This window comes from Pithys albifrons, chromosome 10 (assembly GCF_047495875.1).
Source record: "Pithys albifrons albifrons isolate INPA30051 chromosome 10, PitAlb_v1, whole genome shotgun sequence".
In the NCBI taxonomy this organism is placed as follows: Eukaryota; Metazoa; Chordata; class Aves; order Passeriformes; family Thamnophilidae; genus Pithys; species Pithys albifrons.
Genome location: NC_092467.1, coordinates 32,217,744 through 32,244,927, shown reverse-complemented (window position 1 = coordinate 32,244,927; position 27,184 = coordinate 32,217,744). Strand labels below are relative to the sequence as shown.

The 27,184-nt window shown below is 50.0% G+C and overlaps 1 protein-coding gene across 4 annotated transcripts in view; it reads left to right on the top strand.

Moving 5' to 3' along the window:
- The first annotated feature begins 11,575 nt into the window (after positions 1–11,575).
- Positions 11,576–27,184, top strand: part of LOC139676555 (tyrosine-protein kinase JAK1-like) — a 50,936-nt gene continuing 35,327 nt past the window's right edge. For 2 of the 4 annotated variants that reach the window (XM_071565633.1, XM_071565631.1), the window contains exon 1: positions 11,576–11,765. The gene's annotated coding sequence lies outside the window, so the exon portion shown is untranslated. Of the gene's footprint in view, positions 11,766–13,730; positions 14,095–16,638; positions 17,482–27,184 lie in introns of those variants that run through there. The other 2 variants (XM_071565634.1, XM_071565632.1) reach the window with 2 other exon arrangements.

Below are 27,184 nucleotides of genomic sequence, written 5' to 3'. Positions count from 1 at the left end.
GGTCCAACCTTTCACAGGAGCAGGAGCAGAGCATGGATCTGTGTGTGGATTAACAAACATTTATAGAAGATCATTTATTGTTGGGCAAACGTTCCAACCTTTCTGGGCCAGAGGAAGGAGCCCTCCTGACTCCCAAGGGCCTTGGCTCACACTTGAACTTCATCTCAAAGGTGACATTCAGATCCCAATGTCATGTTCCCCATTGACTTCCAGAGGACAAGAGCTGTGTTTATTCTGGGGGGTTTGGTGCACAGGGAGTGGGAAAATCTCTTTCAGTCACAGCAGAAAACAGGGGAGAAAGAGGAGAGGCTGCTGGGGTTGCTCCTTGGCAGGTGGTTCTCAGAGCTGCCTGCTCAGCCAGAGCTCAGTATCGACTGCCCTCCATTTTAATTAACTCCAGAAGCAGGCAGAGTACACTGAATAATTCAGCAGAGACAAGTGTTTAAACATTTGCACAAGCTTCACATTCCTCCTGCCTAAAAATGTCTGAGAGAGAGCAAATGATTCCTGTTCTGATTGGCAGTGGGTGGACAACACAGCCATGGACTCCATCCCAGCACCCAAAAAACACAATCTGAGGGTCTTGTCCTTGTTGTGGGACCAGCCTGGGGCTGATGGGGGTGGCAAGTCCGAGGAAATGAGTTGAGGGCTGCACACACAAGGGAGTGCTCAGGCATTGGAATGGGCTGCCCAGAGAGGGGGTGGATTCCCCATCCCTGGAGGTGTTTAAGGTGACACTGGATGTGGCACTGAGTGAGAGTCCACCACATCTTGATCCAATCCCACTGTGAGAATCCACCACATCTTGATCCAACCCCACTGTGATCACCAGCCCAGGGCACTGAGTGAGAATCCACCACATCTTGATCCAACCCCACTGTGATCACCAGCCCAGGGCACTGAGTGAGAATCCACCATGTCTTGATCCAACCCCACTGTGATCACCAGCCCAGGGCACTCTGTGCCCCACTCTGTGCCCTGGTGATCACCGTGGGGTTGAATCAAGGGTTGGACTTGACGATCTCAGAGCTCTCTCCCAACCCAACTGATTCTGTGATTCTATTCTTGCTGGAGGCACCAAGGCCAGTTCTTCTCCTCCTCAGTGCCCTCCCAGAGAGGGGGTGGATTCCCCATCCCTGGAGATTTTTAACCTGAGCTTGGCCGTGGCACTGAGTGCCATGATCTGGAAAAGGGACTGGAGTTGGACCAAGGGTTGGACTTGGTGATCTCAGAGGTCTTTTCCAACCCAGCTGAGAAGAGCAACGAGGCTGGAGAAGGGACTGGAGCACAAGCCCTGTGGGGAGAGGCTGAGGGAGCTGGGGGTGTTCAGCCTGGAGAAGAGGAGGCTCAGAGGTGACCTCAGCACTGTCTGGAACTCCCTGGAGGGAAGTTCTGGCCAGGTGGGGGTTGGTCTCTTCTCCCAGGCACTCAGCAATAGGACAAGGGGGCACGATGGGCTCAAGCTCTGCCAGGGGAAATTGAAGTTGGAGATCAGAAAGAAATTCTTTGCAGAGAGAGTGCTCAGGCATTGGAATGGGCTGCCCAGAGAGGGGGTGGATTCCCCATCCCTGGAGGTTTTTCAGCTGAGCTTGGCCGTGGCACTGAGTGCCATGATCTGGTAAAGGGACTGGAGTTGGACCAAGGGTTGGACTTGATGATCTTGGAGGGCTTTTCCAACCCAATCCATTCTATGATTCTATGACCAGCACAGGCTGTTTGGGATGGTGGTAGCAAAGAGCCTTGGAGAGCAGGTGGGGTCAGTAACAGGTCTGAGCATCAGTGGTTTAGATGTCCCAGGTAAAACAGTTTTCCATAACTGAGTCTCACCTCCTGCTTTTTTTTTTTTAAATAAAAAGTGCATGACTTTAACAAAAACACACAAGCAAAAAAGGTGTCAGTGTTTTGGAGCAGCAGAGCAGAAGTGATTCTTCCACAGGGGAGTGGCTGAGGAGGAGTCAGTAATTTTCCTGTGGAGGGGCAGTGATAGAAGTTGTGCTGGTCGGGATGGACACAGATGAGCAGAGACAACGTGAGAGTCTCCACGGGGTTGTTTTTGATGCCTGGCTGGGATTTCCTGCTGATCAGGCATATTTCACATGCAAGCAGTTTCCTTGAACATGTTGGCTCACATTCCCTGAGTGATTAAAAACAAAAAAATAAAATCATGTTTGAAAATAATTTCCTCCTGGTGCAGAACAACCACATCTCCAGACAACATGGGACACCACCCCTCCAGCACCCACAGCCTTGTTGCTTTCTGGTTTGAAATGTTGTGCTCCAGGGGACTGGACTCTCTAAATTAAAATTTCCAGAGGCTTATTGCTAATGAAGCCTAATTAATTTGGGATGTAAATGTTTCTGCAGTCACATTTGCATCCCCATTAAATGAAAACGCATTTTAATCACCATCAGGAGTGGATGTTTTATCTGAAGAGGGAACACAGTGTCTGTTCAGTGCCTTCTTAGTCTGAATTTTTCACTTTTTCGCCCCCTTAGCTAAGCTGAGGGAAGGATCTCCCAGCCTTTTAGAACAACTGTGTGAAATACAGTTTCACTTAAGAGGAAATGAGGAAAAAGAGAGTTAGACCTGTGGGAGAAAAATCCTACCCTGCCCTTCACTTCCACAGGTTTCCTGGTGTTGATATTTCTCATCCTTAAAATGGGGGAAAAGTCCACGGATTTGGAGCTTGTTTGCCATCCTGCTTCTGTTTCTGAACCCTTATGAGCAACACCCCTGTGGAAACACAACCCTAATTCTTCACCCCCTTCCGATGGAGGGAGCAGGAATAAAATTGGCACTTCCAAAAGCAGCTTTGTAACCCAGCCCCAGGAATTGGCCTTTCCAGAGGGAAAACTGCAGCAGCAGGAGGAGCTCTGGAAGGTGGCCAAGCCAGGGCCAGGCTGTGTGTGCAGCCGTTTATTACACACTCCAGGGCTGCTCTGTGCTCTGGGTTAGGCGTGTTCCCAGGGGCAAGGCAGGGCCTGGGGTGTGGGCACTGCCCTGGGGTGTGGGCACTGCCCTGGGGGTGTGGGCACTGACCTGGGGGTGTGGGCACTGACCTGGGGGTGCCAGACACTGACCTGGGGGTGTGGGCACTGCCCTGGGGTGTGGGCACTGATCTGGGGGTGTGGGCACTGACCTGGGGATGCCAGACACTGACCTGGGGGTGTGGGCACTGATCTAGGGGTGTGGGCACTGACCTGGGGGTGTGGGCACTGATCTGGGGGTGTGGACACTGACCTGGGGGTGCCAGACACTGATCTGGGGGTGTGGGCACTGATCTAGGGGTGTGGGCACTGACCTGGGGGTGTGGGCACTGATCTGGGGGTGTGGGCACTGCCCTGGGGGTGTGGGCACTGAGCTGGGGGTGTGGGCACTGCCCTGGGGGTGTGGGCACTGCCCTGGGGTGTGGGCACTGCCCTGGGGGTGTGGGCACTGATCTGGGGGTGTGGGCACTGACCTGGGGGTGCCAGACACTGACCTGGGGGTGTGGACACTGACCTGGGGGTGTGGGCACTGATCTAGGGGTGTGGGCACTGATCTGGGGGTGTGGGCACTGATCTGGGGGTGCCAGACACTGATCTGGGGGCGTGGGCACTGCCCTGGGGTGTGGGCACTGCCCTGGGGGTGTGGGCACTGATCTAGGGGTGTGGGCACTGATCTAGGGGTGTGGGCACTGACCTGGGGGTGTGGGCACTGCCCTGGGGGTGTGGGCACTGATCTGGGGGTGTGGGCACTGATCTAGGGGTGTGGGCACTGATCTAGGGGTGTGGGCACTGACCTGGGGGTGTGGGCACTGCCCTGGGGGTGTGGGCACTGATCTAGGGGTGTGGGCACTGATCTAGGGGTGTGGGCACTGACCTGGGGGTGTGGGCACTGCCCTGGGGGTGTGGGCACTGATCTAGGGGTGTGGGCACTGATCTGGGGGTGTGGGCACTGACCTGGGGATGTGGGCACTGACCTGGGGTGTGGGCACTGACCTGGGGGCGTGGGCACTGACTTGGGGGTGCCAGACACTGACCTGGGGGTGTGGGCACTGACCTGGGGGATGCTCCAGCCATGTACACAAGCTCAGTGGACAATGCACCAAGGGGGACGTGATCAATAATGGGTATTATTACAGAAAGGTGAACACTTTTGTGTAAAGTGTAATGTGGCATTTCCAATCCTAAAACATTTGATTAGCTGAGGTCATTGCTCTGCTTCATCTCCTGCTCTGCTCCATCCTCTCCTCTGCTCCATCTCCTGCTCTGCTCCATCTCATCCTCTGCTCCATCTCCTCCACTGCTCCATCTCCTCCTCTGCTCCATCTCCTCCTCTGCTCCATCTCCTCCACTGCTCCATCTCCTGCTCTGCTCCATCTCCTGCTCTGCTCCATCTCCTGCTCTGCTCCATCTCATTCTCTGCTCCATCTCCTCCACTGCTCCATCTCCTCCTCTGCTCCATCTCCTCCACTGCTCCATCTCCTGCTCTGCTCCATCTCCTCCTCTGCTCCATCTCATCCTCTGCTCCATCTCCTCCACTGCTCCATCTCCTCCACTGCTCCATCTCCTGCTCTGCTCCATCTCATCCTCTGCTCCATCTCCTCCACTGCTCCATCTCCTCCTCTGCTTCATCTCCCCCTCTGCTCCATCTCCTCCACTGCTCCATCTCCTGCTCTGCTCCATCTCCTGCTCTGCTCCATCTCCTCTGCTCCATCTCCTCCTCTGCTTCATCTCCTCCTCTGCTCCATCTCCTCCTCTGCTCCATCTCCTCCTTTGCTTCATCTCTTCCTCCATCTCCTGCTCTGCTCCATCTCCTCCTCTGCTCCATCTCCTCCTCTGCTCCATCTCCTCTGCTCCATCTCCTCCTCTGCTCCATCTCCTGCTCTGCTCCATCTCCTCCTCTGCTTCATCCCTCCCCACCAGCAGACCCACCTCCAGATCATTCAGTGTGAGACTTGCCCTTGTCAAGGCCAACTGTTGCACACAGAACTTCTTCTGGGATATATATATGTATCTCTCCCTGAAAAATATCCATGTATAAAATTATCCATAGACTTGCCCTTCCTCAAGCCAACTGTTGCACACAGAACTTCTGGGGGATATATATATATATATCTCCCTGAAAAAAATCCATGTATAAAAATATCCATAAATATCCATGTATATATGGAGTTAGTGTATAAGAGGATTGTCAGGCTGTAGTGGCGTGACTGGCAGGCAGCCAGGCAGCAAGTGGGTACCTGTGAGCTGTGCCAGCTCCAACCTCATCTTTCTGGAGATGTCTTTGCTGGGAAGGAGCTGAAAAAAAATCCATTTGAGGTTCTGGGCAGAATTGATTTGTCTTTATTTTATTAGTCTGCTTGAAGCACAACAAACACGTGCTCTCTGAATGAGTCAGACTTCAGGGGAGGGAGAGGCAGAGGTGGGATTTGGAGCTGGCCACTGTCCCCACAACCACCATCACCATCCTTTGCAGCTGCTCTACAGCCCTTGACACAAACCCAGTCTCTGCTACACAGCGAGGGAACAGAAGGGAAGTGTTTCATCTGAGAAATCTGGGAAAAGAATGAAAATAAAGCTGTTGGGAATCACAGAATGGATTGGGTTGGAAAAGCCCTCCAAGATCATCAAGTCCAACCCTTGCTCCAACTCCAGTCCCTTTACCAGATCATGGCACTCAGTGCCACGGCCAAGCTCAGCTGAAAAACCTCCAGGGATGGGGAATCCACCCCCTCTCTGGGCAGCCCATTCCAATCCCTCAGCACTCTCTCTGCAAAGAATTTCTTTCTGATCTCCAACTTCAATTTCCCCTGGCAGAGCTTGAGCCCATCGTGCCCCCTTGTCCTATTGCTGAGTGCCTGGGAGAAGAGACCAACCCCCACCTGGCCAGAACTTCCCTTCAGGCAGTTCCAGACAGTGCTGAGGTCACCTCTGAGCCTCCTCTTCTCGAGGCTGAACACCCCCAGCTCCCTCAGCCTCTCCCCACAGGGCTTGTGCTCCAGTCCCTTCTCCAGCCTCGTTGCTCTTCTCAGTTGGGTTGGAAGAGACCTCTGAGATCATCAAGCCCAACCCTTGATCCAACCCCACTGTGATCACTCTGTGCCCTGGGCTGGTGATCACAGTGGGGTTGGATCAAGACATGGTGCATTCTCTGTCCCTGGAGGTGTTTCAGAGGACACTCAGTGCCACATCCAGTCCCTTCTCCAACCTCGTTGCTCTTCCCTGGCCCCGCTCCAGCCCCTCAGTATCTTTCCTGAAGCACCAGAAGGATGTCAACGGGAAGAACCGGGCGATGGAGGCAAGCAGGAACATGAGCACGCCTGGTGGAAGCAGCGCTGAGATGTGGCAGCAGCATCTTCACACTCCCCACCTTGGAGCGAATTCCACCCCCCCCGGGCAGGGATGTCGGGAATGGAGCTCCGTATCGGCCGTGCCAGCTGTGCCCGCGCAGGAAATGCCCCTCCAGCCTGGCTGGCAGAACAGGGTGGGCAACATCTCCTCTTGTTTGGGCAAAGCACGTTTGGAATATGGACAGGGAGCACCTCTCCTTCCCCAAAGGGAGATTATTGAGGGAAAGGGAGATACAAACCGGCCCAATTCGCTTAAAAGGAAGGGCTGAGCACCCTATTTAGAAGCAGCTCATTATGAGGAAGCAATTCACACCCTGCTGATGTCTCAAAATAAATGCTCTCACTTGCTTTTCCAGGCACAGACAGGCCCTGTGAAAACAGTGTCACCAACGGGGTTTCACGCGGGTTCTGCGAGCACAGGAAGTTTCAGATAAATTCGGCAGCAGATCAGAGGAAAGACCTTGTGCACTTGGGTGGTTATTTTTACAGCTCCCCTGCCAAGTGCCAGCCCAGCTGCAGCACCCGGGGCCTCACGGGCTCTGAGATATTCCACCATGGGCTGCGGTGGGGAGACCAACAACCCCCAGCCATGGGCACCCAAGGGAGGCTTTGGAGCACCCAGGGTTGTGCCTGTGTGACCCCCTTTGCCTGACCTGTGCTGCCCCACAGCTTCTGCTGCTCCCCAGAGCTTCTCCTGTTCCCCAGGACTTCTTCTGCTCCCCAGAGCTTCTGCTCCTGCTCCCCAGTCCTCCTGCTTCCAGGAGTTTCTCCTCCTGCTCCCCAGGACTTCTGCTGCTCCCCAAGGCTTCTGCTGCTCCCCAGGGCTTCTCCTGCTCCTCAGAGCTTTTGCTCCTGCTCCCCAGGGCTTCTCCTCCTGCTCCCTAAGGCTTCTCGTGGTCCTCAGGGCTTCTCCTGTTCCCCAGAGCTTCTCCTGCTCCCCAGAGCTTCTCCTCCCACTCCCCAGAGCTTCTCTTGCTCCCTAGAACTTCTCCTCCTGCTCCCCATGGCTTCTGCTGCTCCCCAGTCCTCCTGCTCCCCAGGGCTTCTCCTCCTGCTCCCCAGGGCTTCTCCTCCTGCTCCCCAGGGCTTCTGGTCCCCAAGGCTTCTTCTGTTCCCCAGAGCTTCTCCTCCTGCTCCCCAAGGCTTCTCTTGCTCCCCAGAGCTTCTTCTTCTGCTCCCCAGGGCTTCTTCTGCCCCCCAGAGCTTCTCCTGCTCCCCAGAGCTTCTCCTCCTGCTCCCCAAGGCTTCTCTTGCTCCCCAGAGCTTCTTCTTCTGCTCCCCAGGGCTTCTCCTGCCCCCCAGAGCTTCTTCTGCCCCCCAGAGCTTCTGCTGCTCCCCAGGACTTCTGCTGCTCCCCAGAGCTTCTCCTCCTGTTCCCCAGAGCTTCTCCTCCTGCTCCCCAAGGCTTCTCCTGCCCCCCAAGCTTCTGCTGCTCCCCAGGGCTTCTCCTGCCCCCCAGAGCTTCTCCTCCTGCTCCCCAAGGCTTCTCCTGCTCCCCAGAGCTTCTTCTGCTCCCCAGGGCTTCTTCTGCTCCCCAGAGCTTCTCCTGCTCCCCAGGGCTTCTCCTCCTGCTCCCTAAGACTTCTCCTCTCCAGCCCCAGGAAGAATGAAAAGAGTAATTTCAGAAGTAAATTCTCATTTGAACAGCACTGACCTGGCACTCTGCAGCACTGAAGAGCACAGAGTAATTCTACTTTTAAATGCTACCACAGGTTAAGGAACTCTGTGGCCCATTTTACTCCTCACCCAGCACTTCTGCCTTCCTTGGCTCCTCCTGGTTTCCCCTGGTATGTGTGAGAAGAACCAGGCCCCAGAGTGAGTTACTGGCAGGAACAAATCAATGACAAGCTGGAACCACTTAGATGGTATCAAATCATGTTTATGTAAAGGTCCAATCAATCCCAAGCTGATGCCATCGGTGATTTAAAGCACTTCATGCAGGGACCTTCACTCCACCTTGAAATGCCTCAGAAAAAAAATGCTTTTAAACATTTATACCGTTTAAAGCAGTGTGAAAAGATCCCCTTTCAGAGGCAAAGGTGAACTTGCAAACCAAAGTGCAGAGCAGGCAAGGAAGGGATAATCTGGGCATCCATCCCTACTCCTTCTTTAAAGAAGGCTACAAGGCAGAGTTAATTTGGATTGAATGGGATTTTTATTTCACAAACACCAAGACAGTCAGGTCTAGTCTTTCTAAGCACGAGAACAAAGTCAGCTACAGACACATGTGGTTAATTCCTGAGAGGAATCTGCTTGAAGGGCTTTAATAGAAAATTCCATCCTTCCCATAGGGTGGAATGTTGTGGTAAACACAGATCGTTTCGGGTATAGGTTGGAAAGGCTCCCCTGCTATTAACATAGTTCTTGAAGGCATTTTTAGAAGGGCACTGATTTCATCCCAGTTACAAGTCACAGAAGATGGAGGAGAAATCAAGAGGCAACAGTGTCAAAAGATTCAAGAAAAGGAGGGAAAACTCAGAAATCAGCAGCCACCAGTGTCTCAAGATTCAAGGAAAGAAGGAAAAACTCAGAAATCAGGAGCCAACAGTGTCCCAAGATCAAAGAAAAGAAGGAAAACTCAGAAATCAGCAGCCACCAGTGTCTCAAGATTCAAGAAAACGAGGGAAAACTCAGAAATTAACAGGCACCTGAGTCCCAAGATTGAAGAAAAGAAGGAAAACTCCCACAACAGGCAGGACTGGGAGACTGAACTTGCAATTTCAGTGCCAGAGGAGCTCAGCCCCTGTTTTACAAAGTGAGGTGTGTGAGAATTCAATTCAGTGCAAAGGCAAAGCCGTGGAAAGGACTGGCAAGAATGAGGGATGAGCAAGGGGAGCAGCCCCTGCAGGCAGGGACAGGGACAGGGACAGGGACAGGGACAGGGACCAACAAAAGGTTGTGCCTGGGAGCTGTGGCACAGCCACACAGATGTTAGGAAGGAATTCTTCCCTCTGAGGGTGGGCAGGCCCTGGCACAGGTTGGGCAGAGAAGCTGTGGCTGCCCCTGGATCCCTGGAAGTGCCCGAGGCCAGGCTGGACAGGGTTTGAAGCAACCTGAGATAAGGGAAGATGTCAGGGCATGGAAGGAGATGATCTTTAAGGTCCCTTCCAATCCAGACCCTTCTGGCTTTGACCTCTCTCCTTCCAATCTCAGGCTCTTTTCCAACCTGAGTTAAGATAACCAGAGTGATGGGAATGAGGTCAGACCCTGGTGCTTTCCCACAGCACGTGGGTAATCCAGACCCAACTTCATGGAGCTGAGAAAAAAGGGTTAAAATTGTGCAAAACCATCTGTGCCCTGTGCTGGTGATCCCAGTGGGGTTGGATCAAGGGTTGGACTTGATGATCTCAGAGCTCTCTTCCAACCCAACTGATTCTGGCTTGATTTCTCCTGGGAGAGGGAAGGAATGTAATCAATGCTTGTCTACCTTTAGTTTGTGAACTACAACCACCAGGACACGAACACTCACATGGCACCAGCACCTGATTCTCAGCAACTCTAAGGGATATAAAAGCTCTGGGTGGATTTCCTGGAGAAAAGGGTCAAATCTCAGGGTTGCTGAGGCACGAGGCAGATGAGCTGGGGTGAGAGTAGCCCCAGTGTGCAAAGACTTCAGAACAGCAAAGGGTCTTGACAACCCAGACATGAGAAGATCTGGGTAAAAAGATGTTATCAGTGTGCTTAGTCTGAATTCCATGAAGCCACCATGACATAGGAGAGGGTCACGTTCCTCAGGGTGGGGTTTTTGGTTCAGCTGTTGGGACAATTCCCCCAAAAGGCAGCAGCAGATTGGCCCTCCTGTCAGAAGGAAATGCCAGCTACGTGTGCCTGGGTGGGAAGGGGGCGGGACGATTTCATTGAACTGAATCATTTTCTGACTGGTTTGACTTCCACTTGTGCCATTTCCTGTGACTTTGACAAGGGTTTCAAACCGCAGGGTTTGTTTTCTGTGCTGAGGGAGGCCTGTGCCTGTCTGCAGGCTGTGGGAAACACCGAGGGGTTTGCTGGCTCCTTCATGGCCACACGAGGCTGGAGATGAGGTTGGCAGATGGTCCAAGCACACACAGGGCACCTCTGGAGATGGCAATGAAGACAAGCCTGGAAAAAACCATTAAGCTGTTAGAGAGTGACCAAGGGAGGCCAAAGGGTGGGGAAGGGTCTGGAGGGGAAATCATATGAAAAGCAGCTGAGGGCACTTGGTTTGTTCAGCTGGAGAAGAGGAGAGTGAGGGGAGATGTCACTGTGGTCCTCAAACATCCTCATGAAGAGCAGGTACCAGTCTCTTAGAATCACAGAATCATAGAATGAGTTCAGTTGGAAGAGACCTCTGAGATCATCAAGTCCAACCCTTGATCCAACCCCACTTTGATCGCTCTCCACAACTCCCTGAAGGGATGTTGGACCCGGGGGGGTTTGGTCTCTTCTCCCAGACAACCAACAGTAGGACGAGAGGGCACAGCTCAAGCTCTGCCAGGGGAGGTTTAGGTTGGATATCAGAAAGAAGTTCTTTGCAGAGAGAGTGCTCAGGGATTGGAATGGCTGCCCAGAGAGGGGGTGGATTCTCCATCCCTGGAGGTGTTTAAGATGAGACTGGATGTGGCACTGAGTGAGAATCCACCACATCTTGATCCAACCCTACTGTGAGAATCCACCACATCTTGATCCAATCCCACTGAGAGAATCCACCACGTCTTGATCCAACCCCACTGTGAGAATCCACCACATCTTGATCCAACCCTACTGAGAGAATCCACATCTTGATCCAACCCCACTGTGAGAATCCACCACGTCTTGATCCAACCCTACTGTGAGAATCCACCACGTCTTGATCCAACCCTACTGTGAGAATCCACCACGTCTTGATCCAACCCCACTGGGATCACCAGCCCAGGGCACTCCGTGCCCTGGGCTGGTGATCCCAGTGGGGTTGGATCAAGGGTTGGACTTGATGATCTCAGAGGTCTCTTCCAACCCAACTGATTCTCTGATCTGGTGATCCCAGTGAGGTTGGATCAAGGGTTGGACTTGATGATCTCAGAGGTCTCTTCCAACCCAACTGATTCTCTGATCTGGTGATCCCAGTGGGGTTGGATCGAGGGTTGGACTTGATGATCTCAGAGGTCTCTTCCAACCCAACTGATTCTGCGATTCTTGATGCTTTAAGGTAGGGCAGTTTCCCCGTTCCCGGCCCCGCTCCCGTTCCGTCCTGTCCCCTCCCTCTCCCGCACCGCCCCCGGGGCGGGCCCTGCCCCGCGCATGCTCCGCGGGCGCTGCGGCCGCTCCGGGACCGCCGCCCTCCGCCCGCGCCGGGGCCGCGCCCGCTCCGAGCCCCGTTCCGAGCCCCGCACCCAGCCCCGCACCCAGCCCCGCACCCAGCCCCGCTCCAAGCCCGCGGGGCCGCGGCCGAACCGGGACTGCCCACGCCGGACGGTGAGTAGGGCCGGGCGGGGAGGGCTGAGCGGGAGCTCCGCGATGGCCGCGGGGGCGGTGCGGGGCTTTCCCAGCGAGAGGAGCTGCCGGTTCCGCGCGGCAGGAGAGGCCGGAGCGGGCCTGATGCGAGCGGGGTCAGTGCTGTGGCCCGATCCGGAGGGTGCGGGGCCGCCGTGTCCCGATCCGGAGCGTGCGGACTCTCCGTGTCCCGATCCGGAGCGTGCGGACTCTCCGTGTCCCGATCCGGTCAGTGCGGGGTCAGTGCCGTGTCCCGATCCGGTCAGTGCGGGGTCAGTGCCGTGTCCCGATCCGGTCAGTGCGGGGTCAGGGCCGTGTCCCGATCCTGTCGGTGCGGGGTCAGGGCCGTGTCCCGATCCGGTCAGTGCGGGGTCAGGGCCGTGTCCCGATCCGGTCAGTGCGGGGTCAGTGCCGTGTCCGATCCGGAGGGTGCGGGGTCAGGGCCGTGTCCCAATCCGGAGGGTGCGGGGTCTGGTCTGTGTCCCGATCCGGTCAGTGCGGGGTCAGTGCCGTGTCCCGATCCGGAGCGTGCGGACTCTCCGTGTCCCGATCCGGAGGGTGCGGGGTCAGTGCCGTGTCCCGATCCGGAGGGTGCGGGGTCAGTGCCATGTCCCGATCCGGTCAGTGCGGGGTCAGTGCCATGTCCCGATCCGGTCAGTGCGGGGTCAGTGCCATGTCCCGATCCGGTCAGTGCGGGGTCAGGGCCGTGTCCCGATCCTGTCGGTGCGGGGTCAGGGCCGTGTCCCGATCCGGTCAGTGCGGGGTCAGGGCCGTGTCCCGATCCGGTCAGTGCGGGGTCAGTGCCATGTCCCGATCCGGTCAGTGCGGGATCAGAGCCGTGTCCCGATCCGGAGGGTGCAGGGTCTGGTCTGTGTCCCGATCCGGTCAGTGCGGGGTCAGGGCCGTGTCCCGATCCGGTCAGTGCGGGGTCAGTGCCGTGTCCCGATCCTGTCGGTGAGGGGTCAGTGCCGTGTCCCGATCCTGTCGGTGAGGGGTCAGTGCCGTGTCCCGATCCTGTCGGTGCGGGGTCAGGTCTGTGTCCCGATCCGGTCAATGCCGTGTCCCGATCCGGAGGGTGCGGGGTCAGGTCTGTGTCCCGATCCGGTCAGTGCCGTGTCCCGATCCTGTCGGTGCGGGGTCAGTGCCGTGTCCCGATCCGGAGGGTGCAGGGTCAGTGCCGTGTCCCGATCCGGTCAGTGCGGGGTCAGTGCCATGTCCCGATCCGGTCAGTGCGGGGTCAGGGCCGTATCCCGATCCGGTCAGTGCGGGATCAGGGCCGTGTCCCGATCCGGTCAATGCCGTGTCCCGATCCTGTCAGTGCGGGGTCAGTGCCATGTCCCGATCCGGTCAGTGCGGGGTCAGTGCCGTGTCCCGATCCTGTCGGTGAGGGGTCAGTGCCGTGTCCCGATCCGGAGGGTGCAGGGTCAGTGCCGTGTCCCGATCCGGAGGGTGCGGGGTCAGTGCCGTGTCCCGATCCTGTCGGTGCGCGGTCAGTGCCGTGTCCCGATCCTGTCGGTGCGCGGTCAGTGCCGTGTCCCGATCCGGAGGGTGCAGGGTCAGTGCCGTGTCCCGATCCGGTCAGTGCCGTGTCCCGATCCTGTCGGTGCGGGGTCAGTGCCGTGTCCCGATCCTGTCGGTGCGCGGTCAGTGCTGTGTCCCGATCCGGAGGGTGCGGGGTCAGTGCCGTGTCCCGATCCGGTCAGTGCGGGGTCAGTGCCGTGTCCCGATCCTGCCGGAGGGTGCAGGGTCAGTGCCGTGTCCCGATCCGCAGGGTCGATGCAGGGCCGGGCAGTGCCAGCCGTGTCTTGCTGTCGGGTGGCCGCTGTTCCTCCGGAAGGGACAGGGACACTTGTGCGACATCTCCCCCCCTCGGGATGTGACAGCCGCGGTGCGGGGCCGGGTGTCCCGCACCCCAAGGGACACGCAGGTGGCCTGGCAGGCTGTGCCACCTTCTCCAGACACCCAAACAATCCGTCCTTCTGCTCCGTGCGTGCGTGTGAAAATACCGCACTGTTGGGTAACTCAAGTCCCTTCCAACCCAAACCAATCGCCGGTTCTTTAATCCCACCGAGTCAGGATGGTTAAAATACACGTACAAGGCTCGTGTAGGAGCAGAACCAGGACCCAAAAGTCTGAAGCACATCGATAAAAGTGGAGATTGGGTGGCAAAAAGACAACCTGGCAGTGGCTCAGCGTGGCACGAGAGGATGGACCTGGCTCTGCTTGAACCAACATCGAGTCTGTGCTTGGCAGGACCGAGGGGGTGGCTGTTCCCATGAATTAGGGATGCAGGGGTCATGTTTGGAGGCAGGTAAGTGCAGTGCAAGAGAATTTGAGGGCCTTCTTGTTTGTGATTCTTTTACTGTGGAGGGAGGTGGAAATAACTCAAAGTTGCGTCACTTTTTAAACTTCGCTCCAATTTGCCCAAATTTGCCCCAGTTTTGCTCCTAGAAAATTCTCTGCAGTTTCTTTTTTGTGATTCTTTTACTGTGGAGGGAGATGGAAACAACTCCAGTTGTGTCACTTTTTACACTTCACTCCAATTTGCCCCAATTTTGCTCCTGCAGGATATTTTTGGGGTTTTTTTTTGTTGTTTTTTTTGTTGGTTTTTTGTGTGGGTTTTTTTGTTTTTCTTTGGTTTTTTTTTTTTGTTTGGTTGGTTTGGTTTTGGTTTTTTTTTGTGATTCTTTTAATGTGGAGGGAGGTGGAAACAACTCCAGTTGTTTCTCTTTTTAAACTTCACCCCAGTTTGCCCCAATTTGCTCCTGGAAGATTCTCTGCAGTTTGTTTTTTTTTTTGTTTGTGATTCTTTTACTGTGGAGGGAGATGGAAACAACTCCAGTTGTGTCACTTTTTAAACTTCATTCCAATTTGCCCCAAATTTTGCTCCTGGAAGATTCTCTGCAGAATATTTTTGTTGGGTTTTTTGTTTGTTTTTTTGTTTTGTTTTTGTTTTTGTTTTTTTTGTTGTTGTTGTTTTTTTGTTTGTTTTTGTTTTGTTTTGGTTTTTGGTTTGTTTCTTTTGGGTTTTTTGTTTGTTTGGTTTGGTTTTGGGGGCTTTTTTTGTGATTCTTTTACTGTGGAGGGAGATGGAAATAACTCAAAGTTGTGTCACTTTTTAAACTTCATTCCAATTTGCCCCAGTTTTCCTCCTGGAAGATTCTCTGCAGGATATTTTTTTTGGGTTTTTTTTTGTTGTTTTTTTTTTGATTTTTTTGTTTGTTTGGTTTGTTTGTTTGTTTTGGGGTTTTTTTTTGTTTTGGGGGGGTTTTTTTGTTTGTTTGGTTTGTTTGTTTGGGTTTTTTTATTGGTTTTGTTTGATTTGGTTTTGGGGTTTTTTGTGATTCTTTTACTGTGGAGGGAGATGGAAACAACTCCAGTTGTTTCACTTTTTACACTTCACCCCAATTTGCCCCAATTTTGCTCCTGCAGGATATTTTTTTGGTGTTTTTTTTTTTGTTTGATTGGGTTTTTTTTTGTTTGGTTGGTTTGGTTTTGGGTTTTTTTTGGTGATTCTTTGACTGTGGAGGGAGCTGAAAACAACTCAAAAGTTGTGTCACTTTTTAAACTTCACCCCAATTTGCCCCAATTTCCCCCCAGGAAGATTCTCCCCAGTTTGTTGTTCCTGAGCAGAAGGTTCATCCTTTGGTCCCGTTTTATTTGAGCTGCTGAACCCCAAACCTTTTTCACTTCAGTTCTGACCTTCTAAGGGGCCTGGGAGGCATTTCCTCCTGGGGCTTGTTTTTCAAACCTGCAGGAAGTTGCACCTTGATCCGTGTTGGGTGAGACCAAAGAGGTGCTTTGAAATGCAGACCCAGCTTAGGATGAGCTGAGCCACCAAATATCTCATTTGGGAGCTTGAAATTTGGTGAGACCAAAGAGGTGCTTTGAAATGCAGACCCAGCTTAGGATGAGCCACCAAATATCTCATTTGGGAGCTTCAAATTTGGGTGAGACCAAAGAGGTGCTTTGAAATGCAGACCCAGCTTAGGATGAGCCACCAAATATCTCATTTGGGAGCCTCAAATTTGGGTGAGACCAAAGAGGTGCTTTGAAATGCAGACCCAGCTTAGGATGAGCTGAGCCACCAAATATCTCATTTGGGAGCTTGAAATTTGGTGAGAGCAAAGAGGTGCTTTGAAATGCAGACCCAGCTTAGGAGGAGCTGAGCCACCAAATATCTCATTTGGGAGCTTCAAATTTGGTGAGAGCAAAGAGGTGCTTTGAAATGCAGACCCAGCTTAGGATGAGCCACCAAATATCTCATTTGGGAGCTTCAAATTTGGTGAGACCAAAGAGGTGCTTTGAAATGCAGACCCAGCTTAGGAGCTGAGCCACCAAATATCTCATTTGGGAGCCTCAAATTTGGTGAGACCAAAGAGGTGCTTTGAAATGCAGACCCAGCTTAGGATGAGCCACCAAATGTCTCATTTGGGAGCTTCAAATTTGGTGAGACCAAAGAGGTGCTTTGAAATGCAGACCCAGCTTAGGATGAGCTGAGCCACCAAATATCTCATTTGGGAGCTTCAGATTTGGTGAGAGCAAAGAGGTGCTTTGAAATGCAGACCCAGCTTAGGACAAGCTGAGCCACCAAATATCTCATTTGGGAGCTTCAAATTTGGTGAGACCAAAGAGGTGCTTTGAAATGCAGACCCAGCTTAGGATGAGCCACCAAATATCTCATTTGGGAGCTTCAAATTTGGTGAGACCAAAGAGGTGCTTTGAAATGCAGACCCAGCTTAGGAGCTGAGCCACCAAATATCTCATTTGGGAGCCTCAAATTTGATGAGACCAAAGAGGTGCTTTGAAATGCAGACCCAGCGTAGGATGAGCCACCAAATGTCTCATTTGGGAGCTTCAAATTTGGTGAGACCAAAGAGGTGCTTTGAAATGCAGACCCAGCTTAGGATGAGCTGAGCCACCAAATATCTCATTTGGGAGCTTCAGATTTGGTGAGACCAAAGAGGTGCTTTGAAATGCAGACCCAGCTTAGGATGAGCCACCAAATATCTCATTTGGGAGCTTCAGATTTGGTGAGAGCAAAGAGGTGCTTTGAAATGCAGACCCAGCTTAGGATAAGCCACCAAATATCTCATTTGGGAGCTCAAATTTGGTGAGACCAAAGAGGTGCTTTGAAATGCAGACCCAGCTTAGGATGAGCCACCAAATATCTCATTTGGGAGCTTCAAATTTGGGTGAGACCAAAGAGGTGCTTTGAAATGCAGACCCAGCTTAGGATGAGCCACCAAATGTCTCATTTGGGAGCTTCAAATTTGGTGAGACTAAACAGGTGCTTTGAAATGCAGACCCAGCTTAGGATGAGCTGAGCCACCAAATATCTCATTTGGGAGCTTGAAATTTGGTGAGACCAAAGAGGTGCTTTGAAATGCAGACCCAGCTTAGGATGGGCTGATCCACCAAATATCTCATTTGGGAGCTTCAAATTTGGTGAGACCAAAGAGGTGCTTTGAAATGCAGACCCAGCTTAGGATGAGCCACCAAATATCTCATTTGGGAGCTTCAAATTTGGTGCTCACAGGTTGATTTTCCAAACTGTTTTGTCTGTATTTTCTTAGTGATTCAGTTCTTAAAGCTCTTTTTTTTTTTATAGTTGAACAAGGACCATCTAAAATTCCCAGTTTGTTGCTCTGGAGGTGAAAGATCTACAGATGTCCCAGAATTCCAGACTGTTACCAAGGTATCCCCAAAGTGTTTCCCCCCCAAGGTTGGTGGGACAGAGACCATTTTATGTTCCTGAAGCACCAAACTGCAAATATTTGGCCTTTGGGAAAGGGGAGGTGAAAGGTTTGTAAAAAAAAAAAAATCCAGGGGTGAGTGGGTTGAAATTTGCACAAGAATATTCTGAATATTGAACTGGAGTAGTTTAATTTCTGGAAGGTTCTGCAGTGGAAAATTAATTGCAAAGAGGGAAATTCTCAGCTGGTTCTTTGTGCCCAAATTGCCTGTTCAAGGAATTTATTAAAAAAAAAAAACAAACTAAAACAGCCAAATAAAAAATCCAAAATAAAAACAAACAAACAAAACAGAACAAAAAAAACCCAAAAAAACCAAAACCAAAACAAAAAAAACCAAAAACAGAACAAAAACCCCCTAAAACAAACAAACAAAACCCCCAAAACAAAACAAAAAAACAAAAACAACCCCCCAAAACAAAACAAAAAACCCCAAAAAGAAAACAAAAAAAAAACCCCAAACAAAAATGAACAAAACCCCCTAAACAAAACAAAAAAAAACCAAAAACAACCCCCCAAGAAAACAAAACAGACAAAAACAAAACAAAAAAAACCCAAAAAAACAACCCCCCCAAAAGAAAACAAAAAAACCCCAAAAACCCCCAAAACAAAACAAAAAACCAAAACTAAACAAAAAAACCCCAAAACAAACAAACCCCCCAAAACAAAACAAAAAAAAAACAAAATCCAAAACAAAACAAAAAAACCCAAAACAAAACAAAAAAAACCCCAAAAAACCAAAACCAAACCAAAACAGAAAAACCAAAAACAGAACAAAAACCCCCTAAAACAAACAAACCCCCAAAACAAAACAAAACAAAAAAACAAAACAAAAACAACCCCCCCAAAACAAAACAAAAAAACCAAAAACAAAACAAAAAACTCCCAAAACAAAACAAAAAACCAAAACAAAACAAAAACAACCCCCCCAAAACAAAATAAAAAACCCAAAAACAAACAAAAAAACCCCAAACCAAAAAACAAAACAAAACAAAACCAAAAGCCCCCAAACCAAACCAAACAAAACAAAACAAAAACAACCCCCCAAAACAAAACAAAAAAACCAAAAACAAACAAAAAAACCCCAAAACAAAAAAAAACCAACAAAACAAAAAGCCCCCAAAACAAAACAAAAAAACCAAAACCAAAACAACACCAAAAAAACCCCAAAAACAAAACAAAAAAACTCCAAAACAAACAAAACCCCCAAAACAAAAAAAAAACAAAACAAAAACAACCCCCCAAAACAAAACAAAACAAAAAAACCAAAAACAAACAAAAAACCCCAAAACAAAAAAAAAAACAAAACAAAAAGCCCCCAAAACAAAACAAAAAAACCAAAAACAAAACAACACCAAAAAAACCCCAAAAACAAAACAAAAAAACCCCAAAACAAACAAACAAAACCCCCAAAACAAAACAAAAAAACCCCAAAAACAAAATTAAAAAAAAAAAAACAAAAACCCCAATTATTCTCCTGCAGAACTGGGGGTTGTGGCACCTTCTCGGGTTGGGGGAAGGAGATGCTGCAAATCCAGCGGGACCCCACAGGAGGATCCTGTGCCTTGCTGGGTGTGAATTGCAGCATAAACAGGAAGGGCTTTGCATTGTTTGAGAGTTCAAAGCAAACCCAAAAGGGTTTTTTCTGACCTCAAAACTCAGCCTGTGAAGGGGGAGCTGAGCTGGGACTCAACTCCTGGTTTAGCTCATTAAAAACCACCAAATGTTTTCGTCTTGGATGAACCCCCTGGCAAGAGTCACCTTGTTCTTCTTTCTGTAGCCTGGCCAAGGGTTTGAAGTTGCACAAAGTTTGGGTATTATTGCTGGAAAAAACACCCTTGGAGCTGCTCTGGGGCTTTAAAACCCTCCGGGTGCAATCAGGTGGCACGGCCTGATAATGGCAAGCACTTGGCCAAACCTCTCTCCATCATCTTCCAACAGTCCTGCCTCTCTGGGGAGGTCCCAGATGGTTGGAGGTTGGCCAATGTCACCCCAATCCACAAATAGGGCAGCAAGCAGGGCCCTGGCAACTCCAGGCCTGTCAGCCTGACCTTGGTGCCTGGCAGGGTTATGGAGCAGTTCATCCTGAGTGCAATCACAGAACCTTCAGGGTGGACAAGGGATTAGACCCAGCCAGGAGGGGTTTAGGAGGGCAGGTCCTGTCTGACCAACCTGATCTCTTTTTACCATCAGGTGACCCACCTGGTGGATGAGGGGAAGGCTGTGGGTGTGTCTGTCTGGACTTCAGCAAGGCCTTTGACACTGTCTCCCATAATATACTCCTGGAAAAGCTGGTAGCCCATGGCCTGGACAAGTGTCCCCTCTGCTGGGTCAGGAGCTGGCTGGAGGGTCGGGCCCAGAGAGTGCTGGTGAATGGAGCTGCATCCAGCTGGTCACCAGTGGTGTCCCCAGGGGTCTGTGTTGGGGCCAGTCCTGTTTAATTAACATCTTTATTGATGATTTAGATGAGGGGATTGAGTCCATCAGCAGCAAATTTGCTGATGACACCAAGTTGGGAGGGAGTGTCGACCTGCTGGAAGGCAGGAGGGACCTGGATAGGGGTCTGGACAGGTTGGGGAGATCTGAGAAGGATCTGGACAGGCTGGAGGGCAGGAGGGCTCTGCAGAGGGATCTGGATGGACTTGAGGGATGGGCTGATTCCAGTGGGATGAGGTTCAACAAGGCCAAGTGCAGGTCCTGCCCTTTGGCCACCCCAAGCCCTGCAGCGCTCCAGGCTGGGCACAGAGTGGCTGGAGAGCAGCCAGGCAGAGGGACCTGGGGGGACTGAGGGACAGGAAGCTCAACAGGAGCCACCAGTGTGCCCAGGTGGCCAAGAAGGCCAATGGGATCCTGGCCTGTATCCAAACCAGCGTGGCCAGCAGGGCCAGGGCAGTGACCCTTCCCCTGGACTCTGCCTTGGGGAGGCCACACCTTGAGTGTTGTGTTCAGTTCTGGGCCCCTCAGCTCAGGAAGGACATTGAGGGGCTGGAGCGGGGCCAGAGAAGAGCAACGAGGCTGGAGAAGGGACTGGAGGTGGCACTGAGTGTCCTCTGAAACACCTCCAGGGACAGAGAATCCAACATGTCTTGATCCAACCCCACTGTGATCACCAGCCCAGGGCACTGAGTGAGAATCCACCATGTCTTGATCCAACCCCACTGTGATCACCAGCCCAGGGCACAGAGTGATCACAGCGGGGTTGGATCAAGGGTTGGGCTTGATGATCTCAGAGGTCTCTTCCAACCCAACTGAGAAGAGCAACAAGGCTGGAGAAGGGACTGGAGCACAAGCCCTGTGGGGAGAGGCTGAGGGAGCTGGGGGTGTTCAGCCTGGAGAAGAGGAGGCTCAGAGGTGACCTCAGCACTGTCTGGAACTCCCTGAAGGGAAGTTCTGGCCAGGTGGGGGTTGGTCTCTTCTCCCAGGCACTCAGCAATAGGACAAGGGGGCACGATGGGCTCAAGCTCTGCCAGGGGAAATTGAAGTTGGAGAGCAGAAAAAACTTCTTTGCAGAGAGAGTGCTCAGGGATTGGAATGGGCTGCCCAGAGAGGGGGTGGATTCCCCATCCCTGGAGGTTTTTCAGCTGAGCTTGGCCGTGGCACTGAGTGCCATGATCTGGTAAAGGGACTGGAGTTGGACTAAGGGTTGGACTCTATGATCTTGGAGGTCTTTTCCAACCCAATCAATTCTATGATTCTAAGATAAAAAATGGCTTTTTGCAGCCCAGGTCCATCATTCAGGCAGTGAGTGCTCTGCAATAAAGGGCTTTTTGTGTCTTGATGCTGCTCAGTGTTGCTGGTGGGGTGAGCCAGATCTGCTGGAACTCCCATCAGGGAAGGAAGGGGAGTCTCAGAAAAGCAGCGTTTGGGTTTTGTTGACAGGAAAACTGTCTCTTTTTTTCTGCTGCAGTTTCTCTGCAGTGACAGATGAGGGGGGTTGTTCTGCTCACTTGGCTTTGGCAGCACTTGGAGAGTTATTCCAGCCAGGATTTGTTCTACACAGTCAGCTGGTCCTTTGAAACAGCTGAAACTTTGCTGAAAGCCATGGGAAAAAAACCAAAAAAACACCAGATTGCTGATGGTTTTCTTGGGCAAAATGGTTGCCATTTCCCTTGGCTGAAATTAGAGAAGGGAGGAAGAACAACTTGGTGGGGCTTTAATGGCCTCTTGCAAACAGGTGGGTTTTTAAGGAACAGGCCCTGGCAATTTTCTTCATGCTTGTGAAAGTACATTTTGCTGGCTCGAGTAATTCTTGGGTTCTTTTTTTCTTTTTTTTTTTCCTTTTTTTCCTTTTTTTTCCTTTTTCTTTCCTTTTTTCCCCTCTTTTTCCTTTTTTCCTTTTTTCCTTTTTTTCCTTTTTTCCTTTTTTCCTTTTTTCCTTTTTTCCTTTTTTCCTTTTTTCCTTTTTTTCCTTTTTCCCTTTCTTTCCCTTTCTTTCCCCTTTCTTTTCCCCTTTCTTTCCCCTTTCTTTCCCCTTTCTTTCCCCTTTCTTTCCCCTTTCTTTCCCCTTTCTTTCCCCTTTTTTCCCCTTTTTTCCCCTTTTTTCCCCTTTTTCCCTTTTTTTCCCTTTTTTCCCTCTTTTCCCTTTTTTCCCTTTTTTTCCCTTTTTTCCCTTTTTTCCCTTTTTTCCCTTTTTTCCCCCTTTTTTCCCTTTTTTCCCCCTTTTTTCCCTTTTTTTCCCTTTTTTCCCTTTTTTCCCTTTTTTCCCTTTTTTCCCCCTTTTTTCCCCCTTTTTTCCCCCCTTTTTTCCCCCTTTTTTCCCCCTTTTTTCCCCTTTTTTTCCCTTTTTCCCTTTTCCCCTTTTTCCCCCCTTTTCCCCTTTTTCCCCCCTTTTCCCCTTTTTCCCCTTTTTCCCCTTTTTCCCCTTTTTCCCCTTTTTCCCCTTTTCCCCCTTTTCCCCCTTTTTTCCTTTTTTCCCCCTTTTTTTCCCCTTTTTTCCCCCTTTTTTTCCTTTTTTTCCCCTTTTTTCCCCCTTTTTCCTTTTTTTTCCCTTTTTTTTCCTTTTTTTCCCCTTTTTTCCTCCTTTTTTCCTTTTTTTCCTTTTTTTCCTTTTTTTTTCTTTTTTTGTCCTTTTTTGTCCTTTTTTTCCCTTCTTTTTTTTTTCTTCCTTGACTTGGTTACATAAATATGACATAAATTGCACAACTGCCAGAACAACTGAGCTCAGGAAACTGGAGGAGCAGAGTCAACATGGCAGAGCAAAGTCAGTGCTGGTTATTCTGCATCTCAACTCCTGTGCTGGGGTGAGATGTTTGATCCCAGCCCCCAACGGGGCTCTCTGCAGGTTTGGTGATTCTGGTGCTGCTTTCAAAGTGCTGGCACAGAAAGTGACTCTGGCAGGCCCCTTTTCCCACTGGGGGATGTGAAGGCTGAGAGAGGGACTAAAGGAGAACAGCTGGAAGTGGATGGGAAAGCAGAGAATTTATACATCAATCTGAGTGGTGGGGAGAGTGAAACTGGACTTTGTGTTTGGGGAGGGACCAACCTGCAAGAGTAAGAGTGTGAGCAAGGGCAGGTACAGCTGCCAAAAAGGGGGAAATTGTTTTCAATAAAGTGGTTTGTGTTGGTATTGATAGAGCAGAGGATTTAAACATCAATCTGAGTGGTGAGGAAAGTGAAATTGGAGTTTGTGTTTGGAGAGGAACCAACCTGCAAGAGTAAGAGTGTGAGCAAGTGCAGGTACAGCTGCCAAAGAAAGGGAAGATTATTTGCAATAAAGTGATTTGTGTTGGTATTGATAGAGCAGAGGATTTAAACATCATCCTGAGTGGTGAGGGAAATGAAAGTGGAATTTGTGTTTGGGGAGGGACCATCTTGCAGAATGAGACTCTGAGCAAGGGCAGGTACAGCTGCCAAAGGGGGAGAAAATTATTTGCAATAAAGTGGTTTGTGTTGGTATTGATAAAGCAGAGGATTTGTACATCAGTCTGAGTGGTGGGGAAAGTGAAATTGGAGTTTGTGTTTGGAGAGGAACCAACCTGCAGAGTAGGAGTGTGAGCAAGGGCAGGTACAGCTGCCAAAGGGGGAAATTGTTTGCCATAAAGTGGTTTGTGTTGGTATTGATAGAGCAGAGGATTTAAACATCAATCTGAGTGGTGAGGAAAGTGAAATTGGAGTTTGTGTTTGGGGAGGAACCAACCTGCAGAGTTGGGCTGTGAGCAAGTGCAGGTACAGCTGCCAAAGAGGGGGAAATTATTTGAAATAAAGCAGAGAATTTATACATCAATCTGAGTGGCGAGGAAAACCTGGAGAAGATGAAATGGGAGTTTGTGTTTGGGGAGAAACCAACTTGTAGAATGAGACTCTGAGCAAGTGCAGGTACAGCTGCCAAAAAAGGGGTAAAGTGTTTGCAATAAAGTGGTTTGTGTTGGTATTGATGGAGCACAGGATTTATACATCAATCTGAGTGGTGAGGAAAGTGAAATTGGAGTTTGTGTTTGGGGAGGGACCAACTTACAGAATAGGAGTGTGAGCAAGGGCAGGTACAGCTGCCAAAGAGGGGGAAAATTGTTTGCAATAAAGTGGCTTGTGTTGTTACTGATAAAGCAGAGGAGTTATTGCTCATCCTGAGTGGTGGGGAAAGTGAAGTTGGAGTTTGTGTTTGGGGAGGAACCAACCTGCAGAGTAAGAGTGTGAGCAAGTGCAGGTACAGCTGCCAAAGAAAGGGAAGATTATTTGCAATAAAGTGGTTTGTGTTGGTATTGATAGAGCAGAGAATTTGTAGAACATCCTGAGTGGTGGGGAAAGTGAAATTGGAGTTTGTGTTTGGGGAGAAACCAACCTGCAGAGTGAGACTTGGAGCAAGTGCAGGTACAGCTGCCAAAGGGGGGAAAATTGTTTGCAATAAAATGGTTTGTGTTGGTGTTGATAAAGTAGAGGAGTTATACATCAGTCTGAGTGGTGGGGAAAGTGAAATTGGAGTTTGTGTTTGGGGAGGGACCAACTTACAGAGTAGGACTGTGAGCAAGGGCAGGTACAGCTGCCAAAAAGGGGGAAACTATTTGCAATAAAGTGGTTTGTGTTGGTTTTGATAGAGCAGAGGATTTGTAGAACATCCTGAGTGGTGGGGAAAGCCTGGAGAAGATGAAATGGGAGTTTGTGTTTGGGGAGGAACCAACCTGCAGAGTGAGACTTGGAGCAAGTGCAGGTACAGCTGCCAAAGGGGGGAAATTATTTGCAATAAAATGGTTTGTGTTGGTATTGATAAAGCAGAGGATTTATACATCAGTCTGAGTGGTGGGGAAAGTGAAATTGGAGTTTGTGTTTGGGGAGGGACCAACCTGCAGAGTGAGACTTAAAGCAAGTGCAGGTACAGCTGCCAAAAAAGGGGTAAAGTGTTTGCAATAAAGTGGTTTGTGTTGGTGTTGATAAAGCACAGGATTTATACATCAGTCTGAGTGGTGGGGAAAGCCTGGAGAAGATGAAATGGGAGTTTGTGTTTGGAGAGGGACCAACTTGTAGAATGAGACTCTGAGCAAGTGCAGGTACAGCTGCCAAAGGGGGGAAATTATTTGCAATAAAGTGGTTTGTGTTGGTATTGATAGAGCAGAGGAGTTATACATCAGTCTGAGTGGTGGGGAAAGTGAAATTGGAGTTTGTTTTTGGGGAGGAATCAACTTACAGGGTAGGGCTGTGAGCAAGGGCAGGTACAGCTGCCAAAGGGGGAAATTATTTGCAGTAAAATGGTCTGTGTTGTTATTGATAAAGCAGAGGAGTTACACATCAGTCTGAGTGGTGGGGAGAGTGAAATTGGAGTTTGTGTTTGGAGAGGGACCAACCTGCAGAGTTGGGCTGTGAGCAAGGGCAGGTACAGCTGCCAAAGAGGGGGAAAATGGTTTGCAATAAAGTGGTTTGTGTTGGTGTTGATAGAGCAGAGGATTTGTAGAACATCCTGAGTGGTGGGGAAAGTGATGTTGGAGTTTGTGTTTGGGGGGGGACCAACTTGTAGAATGAGACTCTGAGCAAGGGCAGGTACAGCTGCCAAAGAGGGGAAAAATGTTTGCAATAAAGTGGTTTGTGTTGGTATTGATAAAGCAGAGGAGTTACACATCAGTCTGAGTGGTGGGGAAGGCCTGGAGAAGATGAAATGGGAGTTTGTGTTTGGGGAGGAACCAACCTGCAGAGTGAGACTTAAAGCAAGTGCAGGTACAGCTGCCAAAGGGGGGGAAATTGTTTGCAATAAAGTGGTTTGTGTTGGTATTGATAGAGCAGAGGATTTATACATCAGTCTGAGTGGTGGGGAGGGTGATATTGTAATTTGTGTTTGGGGAGGGACCAACCTGCAGAGTTGGGCTGTGAGCAAGAGCAGGTACAGCTGCCAAAGAGGGGGAAAATTGTTTGCAATAAAGCAGAGGATTTATACAACATCCTGAGTGGTGGGGAAAGTGATATTGGAGTTTATGTTTGGAGAGGAACCAACCTGCAGAGTGAGACTTGGAGCAAGTGCAGGTACAGCTGCCAAAGGGGGGAAATTATTTGCAATAAAATGGTTTGTGTTATTGATAAAGCAGAGAATTTATACATCAGTCTGAGTGGTGAGGAAATTGATATTGGAGTTTGTGTTTGGGAGGGACCAACTTGTAGAATGAGACTCTGAGCAAGTGCAGGTACAGCTGCCAAAGAGGGGGAAATTATTTGCAATAAAATGGTTTGTGTTGGTGTTGATAGAGCAGAGGATTTATACATCAGTTTGAGTGGTGGGGAAAGTGAAATTGGAGTTTGTGTTTGGAGAAGGACTTACAGGGTAGGACTGTGATCAAGGGCAGGTACAGCTGCCAAAGAGGGGGAAAATGGTTTTCAATAAAGTGGTTTGTGTAGTTGTTGATCAGCTGCTCTGGTCCTGAACAGCCTTCTGGAGCTGCAGAAGCCCCCCTGGAGCTCTGGAGCCCCCAGAGCAGCACCAGGGGCTCAGTGGTGAGGAACAAACCTTTGCAAGGCTTCAGGAAGCTCCTCTGTGACAAATCCACGTGTCTGGGAGCTTTGCTGGGGGATCTGTTTGGGACTTGTAACCCTCTGAAGAGGGGCTGCTGCAGAGGGGAAATATTGGAAGGTATTGAAGGTATTGAAGGTATTGAAAGTTATTGGGAGTTGTTGGAAGTTATTGAAGTTATTGAAGATATTGAAAGTTATTGGAAGTTATTGGAAGTTATTGGAAGTTAGTTGAAGTTGTTGAAAGTTAGTTGAAGTTGTTGAAAGTTGAAGTTGTTGAAAGTTGAAGTTGTTGAAAGTTATTGGAAGTTATTGGAAGTTATTGAGAGTTATTGGAAGTTATTGGGAGTTATTGGCAGTTATTGGGAGTTATTGGAAGTTATTGAGAGTTATTGGGAGTTATTGGAAGTTATTGGAAGTTATTGGAAGTTATTGGAAGTTATTGGAAGTTATTGGGAGTTATTGGAAGTTATTGGGAGTTATTGGCAGTTATTGGCAGTTATTGGGAGTTACTGGCAGTTATTGGGAGTTATTGGGAGTTATTGGAAGTTATTGGGAGTTATTGAGAGTTATTGGAAGTTATTGGAAGTTATTGGAAGTTATTGGGAGTTATTGGGATTTATTGGGAGTTATTGGGAGTTAGTTATTGGGAGTTATTGGAGTTGAAAGTTGTTGAAAGTTGTTGAAGGTATTGAAGGTATTGAAAGTTATTGAAGGTATTGA